General features: G+C 37.4%; 1 long non-coding RNA gene and 1 pseudogene across 1 annotated transcript; both read left to right on the forward strand.

Moving 5' to 3' along the window:
- Window positions 1–15,684: 15,684 nt before the first annotated feature.
- LOC137242603 (uncharacterized) lies at window positions 15,685–17,215 on the forward strand. The gene is made up of 3 exons (XR_010950303.1): window positions 15,685–16,092; window positions 16,146–16,339; window positions 16,885–17,215. It is a non-coding gene; the product is annotated as an uncharacterized lncRNA (long non-coding RNA).
- A 99-nt stretch (window positions 17,216–17,314) lies between these two features.
- On the forward strand, window positions 17,315–20,029 carry LOC137242604 (putative nuclease HARBI1; annotated as a pseudogene).
- Window positions 20,030–20,790: the final 761 nt, after the last annotated feature.

The following is a 20,790-nucleotide window of genomic DNA, read 5'->3' on the forward strand; positions in this document are numbered from 1 at the left end:
TGTTCTTTTTCATCTATGTAAAATGGTATTGTCTGTAAGTAAAGGGACCGTTTTATGCTTTCTTGTATTGCTCGAAAATATAATCCGTTTATATGAAAAAGTTGACCGATCTACCTCTTTTACAATAATCCTATTTTTAGGCCGTTTTCAAACTCCTATGGAAAATAAAAAAGTCTAACAAGCACCTTCGTGAAATTTACAGTGGTTATTTGCTAAACATCCAGTTATCTGAATTCAATTTCCGTCCAGCTGCGCTTTCACTTTTAACATCGAATAGAATGAAGCAATTTTGGATGTAAATGCGCGCTTGAACATTGGTAGGTAGAAGGAGACGAATTTTTTACGGTCATAAGGTCGCTATTTGTTGCTGTTGTTGTTGTTGTAGCGATAAGGTTGCTCCCCGAAGGCTTTGGGGAGTGTTATCGATGTGATGGTCCTTTGCCGGATACAGATCCGGTACGCTCCGGTACCACAGCACCATTAAGGAGCTAGCCCGACCATCTCGGGAACGATTTATGTGGCCACATTAAACCTTCAGGCCATCCCCTCCCTCCCCACCCCCAAGTTCCATGAGGAGCTTGGGGTCGCCAGAGCCTCGTCTGTTAGTGAAACAGGATTCACCGCGGATAGGTGAGGTTGACAATTGGGTTTGGAGAAGCTATATATTGCGCTGGCAACCTGAAGGGTTGCGCTACACACCCCTTGAATCTGGTATTTTAGTCGCCTCTTACGACAGGCATACCTACCGCGGGTATATTCTGACCCCCTTACCCGCTGGGGGCGCTTCTAATGAAAATTGCTGTTTGTTGCTCGAATTTATTAATAAGCCCAATTTTTTGGTTAAGAGCTGAAATAAAAAATGGCTTACATTACAATACAAAGAAATTGCCTAGCCTAATCGTAACATCAGTGATGGTATAACTCGTCATGTAAAAACAAGAATTCCGGATTATGACATACATACGTGAACGTACTACTTCGATCTTAATTTTGGATCGCAACATACGTGACGAGTGACTGAACGCACACGTTGCGTTCCACTTTCATTCGAACACAAACTGGCGATCGTATACACACAAATTTCATTGAAAATGTAAGAAATTTGTTAAAATAGATGAATAAATAAAATATAATAACATACTTCAAACTCTTATTATTAACAAAGGTCGAATTCAAACAAGCTTAATCCAAGCCAAAAGGAAATATTGGCGGAATTCATGGCGACACACCCGCTTTGGTATCGGCTTGCTTCAAATGTAATTTCTCCAGAAAGTAACTAAAAGCTTCTTAAGCTAAACGAAATCTCTTCAAGAAACTTCAATAATTTTTTGTTACAAAAAAGTAATACATAAATGATACGCTTACGCTTTGTTCGATAAGTCCAAATAGTTACTGCACTCTCTTAACCGCCTTCGGACTATCTTTTCATCGCCTTTCATCAGTTAAAAAGTATCCCATGATATTATTTAAATATGAAAAGGAATATTCGGAACTCGTTAAAGATAACTGCAAAGCTACTGCCCCAAAAGTATCCTGAAAAAAAACTTACGCTAACGGTACATAACATGTTACCACATAGAAAATATTGAATTAAATACCTCATGTTTAAAAATTTTGGTTTAAATCTTAAACTTTTTGGTCTACATATATGACTCAACTTTTTTTGGTTTTAAATGCAGGCCTTGCAAAGTTTAAAACTGAGCGAGCTCATAAGACTTTGGTTTGAATTGAAACATTTTGTTTTAAATGTTAGTTAAGAAAATTTCAACTTTTCAAACTTCTGGACTAAAATTTAGACCCAAATATAACAAACATTGGGTTTACACTCTCATAGCTTATAATAAAGACCAAAAAAGTTTAAAAAGGCGGTACGCGTAAAACTTTTTCGCTTTAAGGCTTTTCATCGAAAATTATATTTTTCAAGTGTCCGGACTTTAAAACTATTTAGTGGTTTTAAAAGTAGTATATAAAAACTTAAAATCAGCAAGAAGCTTTGCTAGGTTTAAAAAATTAACCAAAATTTTTGACCGTGCAGTGCTTACCATTAGGGGAATCGTCTGAAGAGGTTCAAGAATCTAAAAACAAGCACTACCAAACATTTAGATATATGAACACTTGTAAAATATGGCGAGTTAGACAAAATAAATACTTTTTCAGCATGTTAACAATATTAACCAGAAAAACAGAAATGGTTTCGTTGTTAGATACATATATTTTCAAGTGACGATGACTATGCTTAAATTTTTCACTTTTTTTATCACAATCGTAAATTTTGGTACATCTTTATTGAAAAATTAACTGAAATATTTATTTTTTTATTCAAAATAACATGGTCAGTTTATTTAGTAAATTATAATTCGTTTTTGCATTCTTCCAAGCTCTTCTTTAAAGCTCCCCGTCTGCATATTGATTTTAGAGCTTAATAATTGAATATACACAAAAATCAATACGACTGCAGATCTTCGTAAAAACTTCCAGTGTTTGCTAAGAAAAAACTTTTTATAAATTCATTGGTTGTTTTATCTTTAGCTCAAATATATGTAACTATGTTGAACTTAAAATAATTTTTCTCCAGTATTAATAAAGTACTTGGTTTTTGAATTTTTACAATGAGTTTTCCTGAAGAACTCTGTTATTGTGGCACCCTGTGTTTTCAACTGATAAAATTTAAATAATTAGCTTATAGGTGCAGTTAGATTATCAAAATATTCATTCAGAAGTTATAATTTGTGCAAAGAAAAAACTCAAAAGGTCTAATAGTGCGACGGTTCAGGAGTGTCGCACAAGTTTCGAAGTTAAAATTCCTCTATAAAGATGCAAAAAATTGAAATTATGTTGTTTGTTCTCTAATACTCGAAATTGAAAAACTATAGTTGGCGAAAGAAGAAAGTTTTTATAAGCGGGGTCACCCCTCGGCAGTGATTTCGTAAGCACTACAAGTGTATTTCTGCCATGAAAAACTTCTCAGTGAAACCTTATCTGCCTTGCTGATGCCGTTCGTAGTCGGCATAAAACATGCAGTTCCCGTCCCGCCAATTCGTAGGAAAATGAAAAGGAGTACGACGCAAATCGGAAGAGAAGCTATCGCATCTTAATTTATTTTCAGATTACGCTATGAAGACTTAATATATGTATGTATAAAATTCTGAGCTTTATTCACTGTGTGTCAACCCTCAACGGTTTCAAATTGGGACCAAAATTTGTATATGATATCGTTTACTATAATATTCTCGATTTTGGGTATTAGAAAACAAAAAAAAAATGTTTTTTTGGCTTTCCATAGAGAAATCTTAACTTTAACCTCTTTATTGTGACTTTGGTATTTCTGTTTGGAGGGATGGAGTGGAACAATGTAGTTTATTTCCGCCTTCTCGCGAGATTCTCGAATCTCGAATGACTCGTAAGGCTCGCGAGCTTCTCGACATTCAATTTAATCGATTCATCGGCTGTTTTATATAGAGCTTATGATTTCTTCTGGAGAAAAGCGAAAATTTTCACAAAACCACAACTAAAAACACCGAAATATATAGAATGCCAATGCAGCGACTGAATTGAAAGTCGAGAGGCTCGCGAGTATTACGAGTATGTCGAGATTCGAGAATCTGGCGAGAATTGAAAGTCGAGAAGCTCGCGAGTATTACGAGTAATTCGAGAATCTCGCGAGAATCGTTGGTGACATACCTACAAACATAAACAAAAATTCCATGTACTTTGTTTTTGTAAATTCGATGGACAAATGTAAAACTCGTACTGTGCCGGAAGTTGATGTATCAAATCAAATAAAACAAAGTTTATAATCAGCTGTCCCATGCTGCCACCTTGTATCGTTCCGCCATGGTTCTCGGTGTCTCGTTAAAAAAATAAAATATTGTGAACAAAATTATACGTATAATAAATATGTTTTGAGTTAAATGTCATTGGAAAGCAATATAATCAACAAAAAATTCACAAGTAAAAAAGACCAAGTGTATAAATACTGTGCGAGATTTACGAGTACTTCGAGACACGAGAATCTCGCGAGAAGTCGAGTTCACGATTTCTCGGGTCTCGAAAATCTCGCTTGTGTTCGAAAAGAAATCGTAAGCTCTAATTGATAAGCAACACGCTAAGCTACACATATACATACATACATAAATTTTGAACTAGCAGGGACCCAATAATTTTTTTTGACAAAAATAATTCGGGGATCTTTCAATTAACGCTCAGCTTAAACTAAGATGGCAACGGCCCTTAATAATTATGATTTAATAACAGGAAAATTCCTTTGTTCTGAGGCCCGAACTTGGAAAATCTGTAGTTAATTTGGCCGTCGTTGTTTTTAGCATCGCAATTAGAGGTTGCGATTTCTTCTTGAACACAAGCGAGACTTTCAAGGCTTGAAAAAATCGAGGACTCGGCTTGCGAGATTCTCGAATACCGAAACTATCGTAGGTTTCTCGGCACCAATGTAGTCGCAGTTATGGCAGTATTATATGCACTTTGTTGTTTTGTACTTGTGGTCTAACTTATGTTTAGAAGTATTTCGAGATGCGAGAATATCGTGAAAATCCAATACTGGCGAGAAATTTCTTCTCGAACAAAATAGAGAAAACGTAACACGTCAGATAACTGTTTATTTTTGTTTTACTAATTTTCTTAGTTTATAAAACGTTGGTGTTATGAATTGACTAGCGGCTGCGGTGATATTGCTGTAGCGTGCTCGCCTACTGCACTAAAGATTCGGGGTTCAATGCAAGGAAAAGCAACAACAAAGTCTTTAGAAGAAAGTTTTTCAATTAGAAATACATTTTACTCATCGGCAAATTAAAAAGTAATACGAAACAAATCGGCAGAGAAGCTCGACTTTACATCCTCGAGCGTATATCGCGCTGTGTATTTTTTATGCCTTGAAGTTTTTATATTTTTAGTCCAGAACGATGATAACAAAAAAATCTAGGTTTTCTCCCGGCTGAATTATTCAATTAAATAAATTCTTCCACCATAGAAATATTCGGCGCATGAACACCTCATGACCTGTATTTTTCACAATCACGCTACAGCATATTCAACATGAATAGTAAACTAACAAGTAAGGAAGGTTAAGTTCGGGTGTAACCGAACATTACATACTCAGTTGAGAGCTATGGTGACAACATAAGGAAAAATAACCATGTAGGAAAATGAACCGAGGGAAACCCTGGAATGTGTTTATATGACATGTGTATCAAATGAAAGGCACTAATGAGTATTTTATGAGGGAGTGGGCCATAGTTCTATAGGTGGACGCCATTTAGGGATATAGCCATAAAGGTGGATCAGGGTTGACTCTAGAATGCGTTTGTACGATATGGATATGAAATGAAAGGTGTTAATGAGTATTTTAAAAGGGAGTAATCCTTAGTTCTATAGGTGGATGCCGTTTCGAAATATAGCCATAAAGGTGAACCAGGGGTGACTCTAGAATGTGTTTGTATGATATGGGTATCAAATTAAAGGTATTAATGAGGGTTTTAAAAGGGAGTGGTGGTTGTTGTATAGGTGGTCGCCTTTTCGAGATATCGCCATAAAGGTGGACCAGGGGTGACTCTAGAATGCGTTTGTACGATATGGGTATCAAATGAAATGTGTTAATGAGTATTCTAAAAGGGAGTAATCATTAGTTCCATAGGTGGACGCCGTTTCGGATATCGCCATAAAGGTGGACCAGGGGTGACCCTAGAATTTGTTTGTACAATATGGGTATCAAAAGAAAGGTGTTAATGAGTATTTGAAAAGGGAGTAATCCTTAGTTCCGTAGGTGGACGCCGTTTCGAGATATCGCCATAAAGGTGGGCTAGGGGTGAATGTAGAAGTCGTTTGTGCAATATGGGTATCAAACGAAAGGAGTTAATGAGTATTTTAAAAGGGAGTGGGCCTTAGTTCTATAGGTAGACGCCTTTTCGAGGTATCGCAATAAAGGTGGACCAGGGGTGACTCTAGACTTTGTTTGTACGATATGGGTATCAAATGAAAGGTGCTAATGAGTATTTTTAAAAGGGAGTGGGCCTTCGTTCTATAGGTGTTCGCCTTTTCGAGATATCGCCATAAAGGTGAACCAGGGGTGACTTTAGAATATGTTTGTACGATATGGGTATCAAATGAAAGGGTTTAATGAGTATTTTAAAAGGGCGTAGGGCTTAGTTCTATAAAAAGTGAGTTCCTCTTGGTATACTTCTTACATCATATTTTTTATACTCAGTTGAGCAGAGCTCACAGAGTATATTAAGTTTGATTGGATAACGGTTGGTTGTACATATATAAAGGAATCGAGATAGATATAGACTTCCATATATCAAAATAATCAGGATCGAAAAAAAATTTGATTGCGCCATGTCCGTCCGTCCGTCCGTCCGTTAACACGATAACTTGAGTAAATTTTGAGGTATCTTGATGAAATTTGGTATGTAGGTTCCTGAGCACTCATCTCAGATCGCTATTTAAAATGAACGATATCGGACTATAACCACGCCCACTTTTTCGATATCGAAAATTTCGAAAAACCGAAAAAGTGCGATAATTCATTACAAAAGACAGATAAAGCGACGAAACTTGGTAAATGAGTTGAACTTATGACGCAGAATAGAAAATTAGTAAAATTTTGGACAATGAGCGTGGCACCGCCTACTTTTAAAAGAAGGTAATTTAAAACTTTTGCAAGCTGTAATTTGGCAGTCGTTGAAGATATCATGATGAAATTTGGCAGGAACGTTATTCCTATTACTATATGTACGCTTAATAAAAATTAGCAAAATCGGAGAAGGACCACGCCCACTTTTAAAAAAAATTTTTTTTTAAGTAAAATTTTAACAAAAAATTTAATATCTTTACAGTATATAAGTAAATTATGTCAACATTCAACTCCAGTAATGATACGGTGCAACAAAAGGGCTCCGCCCTTTTTCATTTAATTTGTCTAGGATACTTTTAACGCCATAAGTCGAACAAAAATTAACCAATCCTTTTGAAATTTGGTACGGGCATAGATTTTATGACGTTAACTGCTTTCTGTGAAAATGGGCGAAATCGGTTGATGCCACGCCCAGTTTTTATACACAGTCGTCCGTCTGTCCATCCGCATGGCCGTTAACGCGATAACTTGAGCAAAAATCGACATATCTTTAATGAACTTAGTTCACGTGCTTACTTGAACTCACTTTATCTTAGTATGAAAAACGAACGAATTCCGACTATGACCACGCCCACTTTTTCGATATCGAAAATTACGAAAAATGAAAAAAATGCCATAATTCTATACCAAATACGAAAAAAGGGATGAAACATGGTGAGGTATCCAAAATCCAATTGGATTGTTTTATTGACGCGAAATATAACTTTAGAAAAAACTTTATAAAATGGTTGTGACACTTACCATATTATGTAGAAGAAAATGAAAAAGTTCTGCAGGGCGAAATAAAAAACCCTTAAAATCTTGGCAGGTATTACATATATAAATAAATTAGCGGTATCCAACAGATAACGTTCTGGGTCACCCTGGTCCACATTTTGGTCGATATCTGGAAAACGCCTTCACATATGCAACTACCACCACTCCCTTTTAAAACTCTCATTAATGCCTTTAATTTGATACCCATATCGTACAAGCTCATTCTAGAGTCACCCCTGGTCCACCTTTATGGCGATATCTCGAAAAGGCGTCCACCTATAGAACTAAGCCCCACGCCCTTTTAAAATACTCATTAACACCTTTCATTTGATACCCATATCGTACAAACATATTCTAAAGTCACCCCTGGTCCACCTTTATGGCGATATCTCGAAAAGGCGAACACCTATAGAACGAAGGCCCACTCCCTTTTAAAAATACTCATTAACACCTTTCATTTGATACACATATCGCACAAACAAAGTCTAGAGTCACCCCTGGTCCACCTTTATTGCGATACCTCGAAAAGGCGTCCACCTATAGAACTAAGGCCCACTCCCTTTTAATATACTCATTAACACCTTTCTTTTGATACCCATATTGTACAAACAAATTCTAGGGTCACCCCTGGTCCACCTTTATGGCGATATCTCGAAACAGCGTCCACCTAAGGAACTAAGGATTACTCCCTGTTAAAATACTCATTAACACCTTTCTTTTGATACCCATATTGCACAAACGAATTCTAGAGTCACCCCTGGCCCACCTTTATGGCGATATCTCGAAACGGCGTCCACCTATGGAACTAAGGATTACTCCCTTTTAAAATACTCATTAACACCTTTCTTTTGATACCCATATTGTACAAACAAATTCTAGGGTCACCCCTGGTCCACCTTTATGGCGATATCTCGAAACGGCGTCCACCTATGGAACTAAGGATTACTCCCTTTTAAAATACTCATTAACACCTTTCATTTGATAACCATATCATACAAACGCATTCTAGAGTCACCCCTGGTCCACCTTTATGGCGATATCTCGAAAAGGCGACCACCTGTACAACAACCACCACTCGCTTTTAAAACCCTTATTAATACCTTCAATTTGATACCCATATCGTACAAACACATTCTAGAGTCACCCCTGGTCCACTTTTATGGCGATATTTCGAAACGGCATCCACCTATAGAACTAAGGCCCACTCCCTTTTAAAATACTCATTAACACCATTCGTTTGATGCCCATATTGTACAAACAAATTCTAGGGTCACCCCTGGTCCACCTTTATGGCGATATCTCGAAACGGCGTCCACCTATGGAACTAAGGATTACTCCCTTTTAAAATACTCATTAACACCTTTCATTTGATACCCATATCGTACAAACGCATTCTAGAGTCAACCCTGATCCACCTTTATGGCTATATCCCTAAATGGCGTCCACCTATAGAACTATGGCCCACTCCCTCATAAAATACTCTTTAATGCCTTTCATTTGATACGCATGTCATACAAACACATTCCAGGGTTTCCCTCGGTTCATTTTCCTACATGGTTATTTTCCCTTATGTTGTCACCATAGCTCTTAACTGAGTATGTAATGTTCGGTTACACCCGAACTTAACCTTCCTTACTTGTTTTTTTTAACGAAGCCACTCTTGTTAGTGAGGAGTCACACATAACACTCGTCAGACTCAAATCAGTGAGCCCAACGTTGGACGATTTTTTTCGCATGTAAATATTTAATTGTATTTATTATAATTTTTGTTTAAATATGTATAATTATATATTACTGTCCCTGCTACAAATTTATATATACAAGGCCTTAACACAAGTACACTAAAATATTCATACTCATGAAACCTACATAAATTCGTAGCACAAACAGTCTACGAACTCGCACAGCTCATTTGCTTATGCAATTATCTATCTACCAAGCCCAACGCAAAACAAAAACACTTATACCTACGCACAGGGAGCGTGAAAAACACTAACAAAAATAAAACCACATTTCCTTAAAAAATTTTGTTTGCATTTTAAATCTTTTTTTAATGTGTACACTAAGTTTTCAAATATAATAGTTTATAAACAAAAATACTGAATTACATAGATCACTTATAAAACTCTTCTAGTACAATAAACAATATTTTTGATTAAGTAAATTAAAAAATAAATAAAAAATTAAATATATTAATCCTGCCAAGAAGCAATTTACCTGCTTAAAGAAAACGCAACCCGCTTTTTGCTAATAAAACTAAAATAAGAGTGACAAATAAAAACAATGTTTTGGAAAAACTTAATCAAAGATCACATACACATGGACATACAAACATTTAAACAAAAATAAAGCGTTTTTAAAACTTTAATAAACAGATATCTAATAATTGAATCGCATCATCCATCAATAGCTTACGACCAGAAAGGAGAAGACTTTTTTGCATATGTTTATGATATAAATATTTTTAATTAATAACTATTAAAACATATTCTGTATTGTATGCCCAAACTTACACACACACATGCGCATCTCCAAACGAGGACACATTAAAGAAAATACATACACCTGCGGGTAAAAACAATAGCAAATATTTTAAGTAAATTTGTTATTTTGACATCTGGTTTTATTTTCATTAAATTAAAAAGGAGGATATGATTTAAAGAATGAGTTAAAGAAATCTATCTACTATATATTTGTGAAAGTATGTCTGTATGTATGTTTGAACTTGCAGCCTAATCCGCAGAATGGAATCGAACGAAATTTTGCCATGACATATCCTGAGTGCGTCAATCTATGCTAGGCTATATAAAAAAAGTTTTCGACAAGGGGGCGTGACACCTCCCATACAACTGGAATTTTGCGTAGTCAATATATCTGAAAGTATTAAGGCTAGACGACTGAAATTAGGTGAGTGGTTATATGAGACCAATCCCTACCCCCTCCAGAAAAACTGGGTATAACGAAAAAGGGGGCGTTGCTCCTCCCATAAAACTGGAATTTTTCGTTGTCAATATATCTGAATGTATTAAAGCTAGACGACTGAAATTAGGTGAGGAGGTATATAAGACTAATCCCTACCCCCTCGAAAGAAAAATTGGGGATAGCGAAAAAGGGGCGTGGCATCTCCCATACAAATGGGGGTTGAGATTAGGCTAATATATTAGTCTACTAGCCTTTACCCGCGGCCCCGTCCGCAAGGAGAAAATAAAATATATGTGCTATTCACGTTAGCCTGCTTATCAAGTTATCTGTTTAATAATTATTTTTGTCTAATGTATTTTATTTGGGTAATTTAGTAAAAAAAAGAACTAAATGAGAAGATAAGCTGAAAGGCACGCTTTCATGAATAGTACAATACAGTTTTTTCGAATTAAAAAAAAAAAATAGAAAGATTTACTACTCATAGAACAAAGGATTGAAACTGCAATTAGCTAAAACGAAAGAGAATTTTTTAGATGAAAATAGTGTTGCTTTTTCGGGTAATTAGTTGGTTAAAATATTACAAAAAGTGTAATTATAGTTATAACAGTTCCTTACACGAATATAGAATGAAAAAGCTGTGTTAGATTGAAGATAAAACATACCGAATTTTAATTACGAATAATTAGCAGCAAATCCACGGCCATAAAAGCTCATAATTTAAAAAGGCATGTGTGCTGAACTACTGGTTGCTAAGAAACCTAAAATGATCCCGGAAGGGTCCCAAGATGATACTAAAGTTCAGGACAGATCCCAAAAATCATCCAGAAATTAACCAGGAGGGGTCCCACAATTATTCAGAAATAGTCCCGAAAAAGTCCCGAAATTACCCTTATGGGTTCCCGTACAGATCCCGAAAACCATCCAGAAATTATACCGAAAGGCTCCCCAAATCATCCCGTATTAGTCCCGAAAAAGTACAGGAATGGCCCCGACGGGATTCCTGACGGATCCCGAAAACCATCCGGAAATTATGCAGGAAGGGACACCAAATGATCCCGAAAAAGTCACGAAATGGCCCCGACGGGATCCCGGATGGATCCCGAAAACCATATTGAAATGATGTCGGAAAATAGCCCCGAAAACTATCCAGAAATGATGCCGGAAAGGTCCTCAAATGATCCCCTAATAGTCCCGAAATGACCCTGACGGGATCCCGGACGGATCCCGCAGACTATCCAGAAATGATGCCGAAAGGGTTCCCATTTGAGCCCGTATCAGTCGAGAAAAAGTCCCGAAGTGACCCCGACGGGATCCCGAAAACTATCTAGAGATAATGCCGGAAGGTCCCCAAATCATCCCCTAATAGTCCCGAAATTACACTGCTGGGATCCCGAACGGATCCCGAAAACCATCCAGAAATGATGCCGAAAGGGTCTCCAAATGATCCCGAATTAGTCGAGAATCCATAAATGACCCCGACGGGATCCCGGACGGATCCCGAAAACCATCCAGAAATGATGCCGGTAGGTACGCCAAATGATCCCGAAAAAGTCCCAAAATTACCCGGACGAATCTGGAAAACCATCCAGAAATGATGCCGGAAGGGAACCCAAATGGTCCCGGAAAAGTCCCAAAATAACACCGACGGGATCCCGGACGGATCCCGAAAGCCATCCAGAAATGATGCCGGAAGGGACCCCAAATGATCCCGAAAAAGTCCCGTAATGATCGCGACGGAATCCCGGACGGATACCAAAAACCATCCAGATGTGATCCCGGTAGGTACCCCAAATGATCCGGAAATAGTCCCGAAATTACCCCGTCGAGAGCCGCGACGGATCCAGGAAACCATGCAGAAATGATGCCGGAGAGGTCCTCAAATGATCCCCTAAGAGTCCCGAAATGATCCCGCGCAGATCCCGGACGGATCCCGAAAACCATCCAGTAACGATGCCGAAGGGGTCCCCAAATAATCCCTATTAGTAGAGAAAAAGTCCCGAAATGACCAAGACGGGATCCCCGACGGATACCGAAATCCATCCAGAAATGATGCTGGAAGGGACCCCAAATGATCCCGTATTAGTAGAGAAAAAGTCCCGAAATAACCCCGACGGTATCTCGGACGAACCCCGGAAACCATGCAGAAATGATCCTGAAATAGTCCCGAAATGACCCCGTCGAGATCCCCGATGGATCAAGGAAACTATGCAGAAATGATGCCGGAAAGGTCTTCAAATGATCCCCTAATTGTCCCGAAATTACCCTGACGGGATCCCGGACGGATACCCAAATCCATCCAGAAATGATGCCGGAAGGGTCCCCAAATTATCCCGTATTAGTCGAGAAAAAGTCCCGAAATGACCCCGACGGTATCTCGGACGAACCCCGGAAACTATGCAGAATTGATCCCGAAATAGTCCCGAAATGACCCCGTCGAGATCCCCAACGGATCCCGGAAACTATGCAGAAATGATGCCGGAAAGGTCTTCAAATGATCTCCTAATAGTCCCGAAATGATCCCCGACGAATCCCGGAAGCTATGCAGAAATGATGCTGGAAAGGTCTTCAAATGATCCCCTAATAGTCCCGAAATGATCCCGAACGGATCCCGAAAACCATCGAGAAATGATGCCGGAAGGGACCCCAAATGATCCCGAAAAAGTGGCGAAATGACCCCGACGGGATCCCAAAAACCATTCAGAAATGATGGCGGAAGGGACCCAAAATGACCCCGAAAAAGTCCCGTAATGATCCCGGAAACCATCAAGAATTTATCTCTCAAAGGTATGCAAATGATCCCGAAAATACCCCGACTGGATGCCGAACGGATCCCGAAACCCATCCAGAAATGTTGCCGGAAAGGTGCCTAAATGTTCGCGAAAAAGTCCTGAAATGATCCCGGAATAGTCCTGAAAATATCCCAAAATAACCCCGACGGGATCCCGGACGGATCCCGAAAACTATACAGAAATGATCCCGGAAGGATCCCACAATTATCCGGAAATAGTACCGAAAAAGTCCCGAAATGACCACGGGCGGATCCCGAAAACCATCCAAAAATGATCGATATGACCCCAACGGGATTACAAATAAGACGAAGCTAATTGTAGAACCATTTTAATTTACTAAAAACTATTGATTTAGGAGAAAATTTATATTGAGTTATAACTATTTATAGATTTTACACCAGAGGGATAGAAAGGGGGGGGGGGGGGAGCGGAGGGTGTCACAGCTCACTTTGTAAGCCCTCGACTTATTTGACCCATTGAGTCTGTGATATTAGTGAAAGCCAATAATGTGTAAAAGTTATGTGTTAAAAATTATTAAAAAGTAATTGCTCGAAGGGGTCGTGGGACTCCCACCCCTCTTTCCATGTTCGAAAAAAATTTCGCTAGTAGACTACTGTCTGTGTCCCAAATTTCATCAAAATCCGTGTAGCCGTTCTGGCGTGATTCAATCGCAAAAACTAAAAAATATAATAATTAAATTATAACTGTTCGTAGGGGGCGGGGACCGCCCCCCCCCTTTTTAAAATATATAGCTAGTAGATCCTTCTAGACTATTGGCTATATGTGTTGCAAATTTCATCCAAATCCGTCCAGCCGTTCTTGCGTGATTGAGTCACAAAGACAAACGTCTGGACAAACATCCAAACATCCAAACATCCAAACATCTAAACATCCAAACATCCAAACATCTTCACATCCAAACTTTCCCATTTATAATATATATTAGATTAGATTAGATATAGTACTGCTTTTATTTATACCCGCACGATGTCGGGTACCCTGCTAGTATAATATAATTTCGATAATGTTTTCGAAATATTTTTACAAGTTTTAAAAAAATCTTAACGAAATGTATAATGCAATTCTCAACTAATTGTATATGAGGTGACAAAGTTAGGCATTTGCATGCAAATGCACCAGATCGTGAGCGACCTTAGCAAATCACCATAGCAAATACCGTAGCAACAGATACAAACAGCCCAATTCTAAACGAAAATTCCGTGCGAGTTTTTTCCCTTCTCCCATTCCTCATATTCTAAATAAAAATTCCTTGTGAGTTTTTTCACTTCTCCCTTTCCTCCTATTCTGAACAATGTTCGAAAAAGCGGAAATCGGTTATGGGAGAAAAGTAGGTATTATGAATGTGAGGGAGAGGGAGATTTCTCTGCCATTTCATAGTTTTTTCACTATTTAAATTAAAGGGAATGCATCAAAATAGTGAAAGGAAATTGGTTATTTTAAGAAAGAACCCTTATTTGTACAAATTTGTGCTAAAATATGTATTAACATTCTACCACAATATTCTCACTGTTAATACAACAACAACAACAACCACAATATTCTTTATTTTAAGTCGAAAAATATATCATAAGCAACGAAAGAAGTCTTCGCATATTTGATGCAGCCATCCAGAAATTGCGCAAGGATTTTTTAAGAAGGCTTAAATAGATTTTGGCTTATGAAAGGCGTACTCAACTCGACTTGGCCGCCAGAAAATTGCTTTGCAGAATGAATGCAGGCAACTCCGGCGGATTTGTGTTATCTCACCGGTCTTCTTCTTATGCTCCTCTGTTGATGTTGCTGTGGCACCGATTCATTACTCATTTCAGTGAATACCACATGAAATGCAATAATGTGCATTGTTTATACCTTATTTCTTAATTTCAAACAAATTGGCAACAATAATTAAACTTTATAATTTTTCAAACAAAATAAGAACTGCGCAACGAAATTTCAATTGACAAAACAGCTGACTTCGAAAATTCCCCAATTATTCTTCTCCCTAGGAGAAAAGAATTGGAGGAATTTTCCCGCGGGAATAAAAAAATCCGCGAGAACAAAATTCCGCGAGAATATTTAGAATTGGTCTGAAAAACAACCCTACAAAACAAGACTTAAATGAAGACCACTGTGGTAAAATGTTTTTATAATATAATAACTAGTCGAGCGCGAACTAACTGGAACAAATTTCGGTAGAATGTTAGAAAATGGAAGAAGATCTTACGCATATACGCACACACGGATATATTTATAAACTCGTTAAAACTTTAATTGAGATCATTGGTAATCTAGCCGAAAGTGTTCTTGCAGGGAATATCAACTGTTCTAAATGGTTCTTTAGGGATTACATACCAAAATCAATGGATATTTGGTATTGCATTCTGAAAAATTTGGGACAGGTGCATTTGCATGTATTTTGTTGTTGCGTTGCGTTTGGCATGCAATGAAAAGTTGCTATGCAACGATATAAGACCATTTGCACACCTGATCGTGAATTGCCTTTAGTAAAGCAGTTTTGTAACGTTTAAAAAAAATTCACGAGTTCTATAATTTTAAGATCTCAACAAAAAGTAAATTAACTAATTTCGAAAACACTTTCGAAATAATTCAAAAATTAAGGTTTTGCGGGGTCGCCCCCCTTGGCATGATGGTGGGGCATTACGCATGTAAACATTATTTTAAAGGCAATTTTTACTACGCATATTGTCACTTGCGAAGCGAATGAAAATTTTGTCGAATTTCGCGGTCTCGAATTGCGAGATGCGAATCGCTAGCGAATTCGCAAAAAAAAGTCGAATGAGTGACGAAGATGAATTTTTCGAATTGCCACAAGCGACAAAATCATATTCGCTTCGCCAAATCTGTCAAAATTTGTCGAATGCTTATTTTGTTCGCGCTTGAAAATAGAAAAGGACGCATTGGCATTTATTTGAATGTTTTCAATTGAAAAAAGTAAATAAATTGAATAAATAAATAAAAGTGAGTAATTCATTAAATTAAATTGAGTTATTTATTGGTTTGAATAAATGAAGTTTTCAGAATGAGAAGAACAACGCCGCAGCAATTCCAAAAGCTGGTCGAGCTGATGGAAAATAATCCAGACGTCGCCAGAGGCATGGGGAATTTTGGAGAGACCAGGAGGAGCATGGCAGAATTGTGGGACCATTTCGCCACGGATCTTAACTCCATAGGTCCTCCAATACGTAACGGGCGCGAGTGGAACAAGGTAAGAAGAATATACCTGCACGAATAATACAAAAGTATACATCGCAGAATCGTGGCATCGTAGCATCGTACGGTTACTGACTGGAGTTACTTTTGATACTTAACGCTGTTTTACACGAGTCGAATTAGTGATGGTTTTTTTGACTCCCAACTCAATTCAAACATCATATACAAGTAGGCACTTTGTTTGAGAAAATTTACCAGGAAATCGACTCGAGTAAAGCAGCTTTACCTGCTAATGTATCTACTCGGGTATGTTACTGGCATTGTGAAGGGTGCAGAGATGGGTCCTAGGTTTGGTTAGATCCTAGCTCCGAGCCACCGCCTACTATTTTTCTGATAATACCCGATAAGATACTTGACCAGTTAGTTTCAAAAGTAACCGTACGATATCACGATGCAAGTTTCCAAAGTAACCGACAACGTGATAATTGTCAGAAGCTTTTCTTAGTTATATACCCGAACCATCGTATCCGTGCAGGCCTCTAGTAGTAACTGAATTGTATTCTGCGTGTCAGTTCATACTTACCAATATATTTGTCCTAGGTTTGGTTAGATTATAAGTTGAAGCTTAAAAAAAAAGGTTTCTACAAACCGCAGCGAGACCGTAGCCACTGGAGGAGGACCGTACGCCCAGCGAAGTTTATCTGCGCTAGAGAGATCCGTGGATGAGCTACTGAACCTCCAAGAAGCCGCCAACCCGACAGGACAGTCTTTTGGAACCAATCATCCGGGTGATAACGGGCGTGGAAGCAATATTCCGGGTAATAACGGGAAAAAGATCAACGTTATAAAACATTTTTAACTTTATTTATTACTATTTAATAAACTTGTTTTTTACATTTCTGTTTGTGCACAAATAAATAATAAAAACAGATGACAGAAACGTCAAATTCGGATGAACTAATTAAATTTGTTTGAATGGCAATGACACATTGCAGTCGAATAAGTTCATTCGCCACTCACAATGCAAATTTGTACGCATATTGTCACTTGCGAAGCGAATATATTTGGCGAGTCGAACAGATTGGCGAATTCACATCAAATTTGCATTGGGAGTGGCGAATGAACTTATTCGACTGCCATGTGTCATTGCCATTCAAACAAATTTAATTAGTTCATCCGAATTTGACGTTTCTGCACAAACAGAAATGTAAAAACAAGTTTATTAAATAGTAATAAATAAAGTTAAAAATGTTTTATAACGTTGATCTTTTTTTCGAATACAATTACAATGTTGAGCCGCGAGTTTATCTTCTTCGTCAGCGGCGTTTTATAAGAGATTACTCCAATCCCATGGAGCTTCCGTCCACAGTGTAAGTGCAGTGCATATTGGTTATTCAAAATATGTAAAGTTTTTGTGTGTTTTTAGATTCATAGCAAATTGCCGGCTAAGCAAAGATGCATTTATGTATGTGCTGGACAAAATCAAGGATAGTTTTCACTGCCGCTTGTCATCATCTGTAACGCCAATGCTAAAATTGTGTTGCGCACTCCGTTTTTTTGCCCATGGCAGTTATCAGCAAGCTGTAGGGAATGATTTTCATTTGGGACTTGCGCAACCTACAGTTTCCCTCATTTTAAAGGAGATACTGCCAATTTTGCAGAGAGAAATTTGCAGGGCGGCGATAAAAACCGAAATGACAGAAGAGGAAAAGCAACAAGCAAAGAGCAAATTTTTCATCAGGTCAGGAATACCCAACGTGATTGGCTGTGTTGATGGTACGCATATTGCGATTTATGCTCCCAGCGCAAATAGACACCTCTATCTGAATAGAAAACGGGTGTTTTAGCATAAATGCGATGATTGTAAGTTGTCAAGACATGGATACATAAAATATTGTTGTTAGTAAATTGTATATTTCAGGCTTGCGATCATGACATGAATATCCGGTTTGTGGATGCTAGATATGCTGGTTCAACACATGATTCGTTTGTGTGGAATAATAGTTCCTTAAAAAGTCATTTGGAAAATATGCATCTTAGCGGCGATAACTCTATTTATTTAGGTAATTTTGCTAGTTACATCAACACAAATATATAAGGGGTATTAAGACTTAGCTCGTTACTCAAAACTATCGACTAACGGAGTAACGAATCAAGTCCAAATACCCTTACTTTTTATGACGCAATGTTAAAAAAAATATACTTATTTGTAGGTGATTCCGGGTACCCGCTGAGTGCCTACTTACTAACACCCTTCCGTCTTGCAGAGTCCGGAACTAGGGAATCAATTTTTAATAAGAAGCACGCAAAAGGTAGAAACGTCATAGAACGTACCATCGGAGTTCTGAAATGCCGTTTCAGATGCCTCCTCGGAAAAATGCGCTATAATCCTGACAAAGTTAAATCCATTATAAACATATGTTGCGCTTTGCACAATATTTGTAAGATGTTTCGAATCAGTGACCCAGACGAAGCAGAAATTTTTACTGACGCCATTGTATCGTCGGAGCCAAGTAATGAAGATGGCAACGGTACACCAGGAGAGCGTCGCAGAAGACAAATAGCTGATGCTTTACTGTAAAACGAGTAGGGCCGTTTTAATGGACAACAGTATTAATTTCTACCTATATTTTGTATTTGAATACAGTGATGCTAGTGAGCTACGGAATGTACCGAAATTATTTTTATTCTCCGTAATGAACTTGAAGTTTTATTAGCTGTATTTTATTCCCAAGCTAAAAGCAAAAAAATACAAATTTTAAAATATGAAGATTTTATTGAAATTCCTATGAATTAAATAGAAATAAGATTAAATTGAAATCATAAAATGGACATTTGCTTAATTTTTATTTCTTTATTTAATAAAAATCAACAATTCAATTCAGACTTATAAAATGGTGAAGGTACATATATATTATTACTACAAGTAAATAAATAAAAATCAAATATTTATTTCAGACTTTTTAGTTGACGATATGCGTATTAGGTTATTGCTGCTTATTTCATAAGTATAAGGCCACTCATATTAACATGTTCTATTTTTTTGTATTATTTCGTTTAGTTAATTTTTTTTTGCTAATAGAATACCAAAATAGGAGTCGTGCACAAATATACGATCTAAACTTTGTGGATATTTTTAAAGGTTAAAAGACGTTTTTAGAAATGTTGAAATTTCTTTTTAATAATTCAAACCTCAGAACTGAAAATATCTTTTTGTAGCCCATTAAACTTTCCTTCATATGAAAGTATATGATGTCTCCAGTAATTAATTTTAAAAACTAACATAGATCTGAGCCGTTCGGCGAGTCGGCCTTAAGAGTTATAATTTAATGGGATACAGAAATATAACTTCGGTTCAGATGTTTGAAATATTTGAAAAATTTTTCAAGATATTTCAAAACCTTTTTTAACTTTTACAAAATGTTCACAAAGTTTGGAGTGTCGATTTAAAGGGTCTTAATTTGGAATCCCATTAGCAAAAAATAAAAACTAATACGAAATGTTAAAAAAAATTAGAACATGTCAATATGGGTGATCTTATAATTATGAACTGGGGTATATTACACTTAAAAAGTAGTTTAAAATAAATCACATATTAATTCAGTACTTCATTAGAAAATAAGATAAATAAAAATAAACACAAATTCAGTCACGTAAAGAAAAAATAGAAATGAAACTGAAAGTAGTTGGACGATTTTATTATTTCCTTAGATTATATTTCAAGGTTTTCAGTTCCAACTCCTTCATTTTCATCTCCATTTTTTCTTTCTGTTGTCTTTTTCTTTCAACACTTTCTTCCTTTTTTCTCTCTTCTTTCTTTTTCAATAGTTTTATTTGGTCTTTTTTGAGTTCGTACGTTTTTCTAGCATATCTTGCCATTTCGTCTAATTTTTCCGTCATTTTTGTAATTTCCTCGCAAAGGGTTTTTTGCATTTCTCCCTGCTTTTCAAGTGCCTTCAAGCGCATATTTTCGCGATCCTCCAGTGTCATCCTCGGACGGGGAGTCGATGAACTTTGAGTGATATTTAAGTTTCGAGGATCTTCTTCACCCTCGGTTACGCTCTCACTCGTGTTGTCACTCTCACCCCCGTTATCACCCAGATTATTGGTTCCAAAGGACTGTCCTGTCGGGTTGGGGGCTTCTTGGAGGTTCAGTAGCTCATCCACGGATCTCTCTAGCGCAGATAAACTTCGCTGGGCGTACGGTCCTCCTCCAGTGGCTACGGTCTCGCTGCGGTTTGTAGAAACCTTTTTTTTAAGCTTCAACTTATAATCTAACCAAACCTAGGACAAATATATTGGTAAGTATGAACTGACACGCAGAATACAATTCAGTTACTACTAGAGGCCTGCACGGATACGATGGTTCGGGTATATAACTAAGTAACGCTTCTGACGATTATCACGTTGTCAGTTACTTTGGAAACTTGCATCGTGATATCGTACGGTTACTTTTGAAACTAACTGGTTAAGTATCTTATCGGGTATTATCAGAAAAATAGTAGG

The sequence above is a fragment of the Eurosta solidaginis genome, chromosome 2, assembly GCF_040869045.1.
Source record: "Eurosta solidaginis isolate ZX-2024a chromosome 2, ASM4086904v1, whole genome shotgun sequence".
NCBI lineage: Eukaryota > Metazoa > Arthropoda > Insecta > Diptera > Tephritidae > Eurosta > Eurosta solidaginis.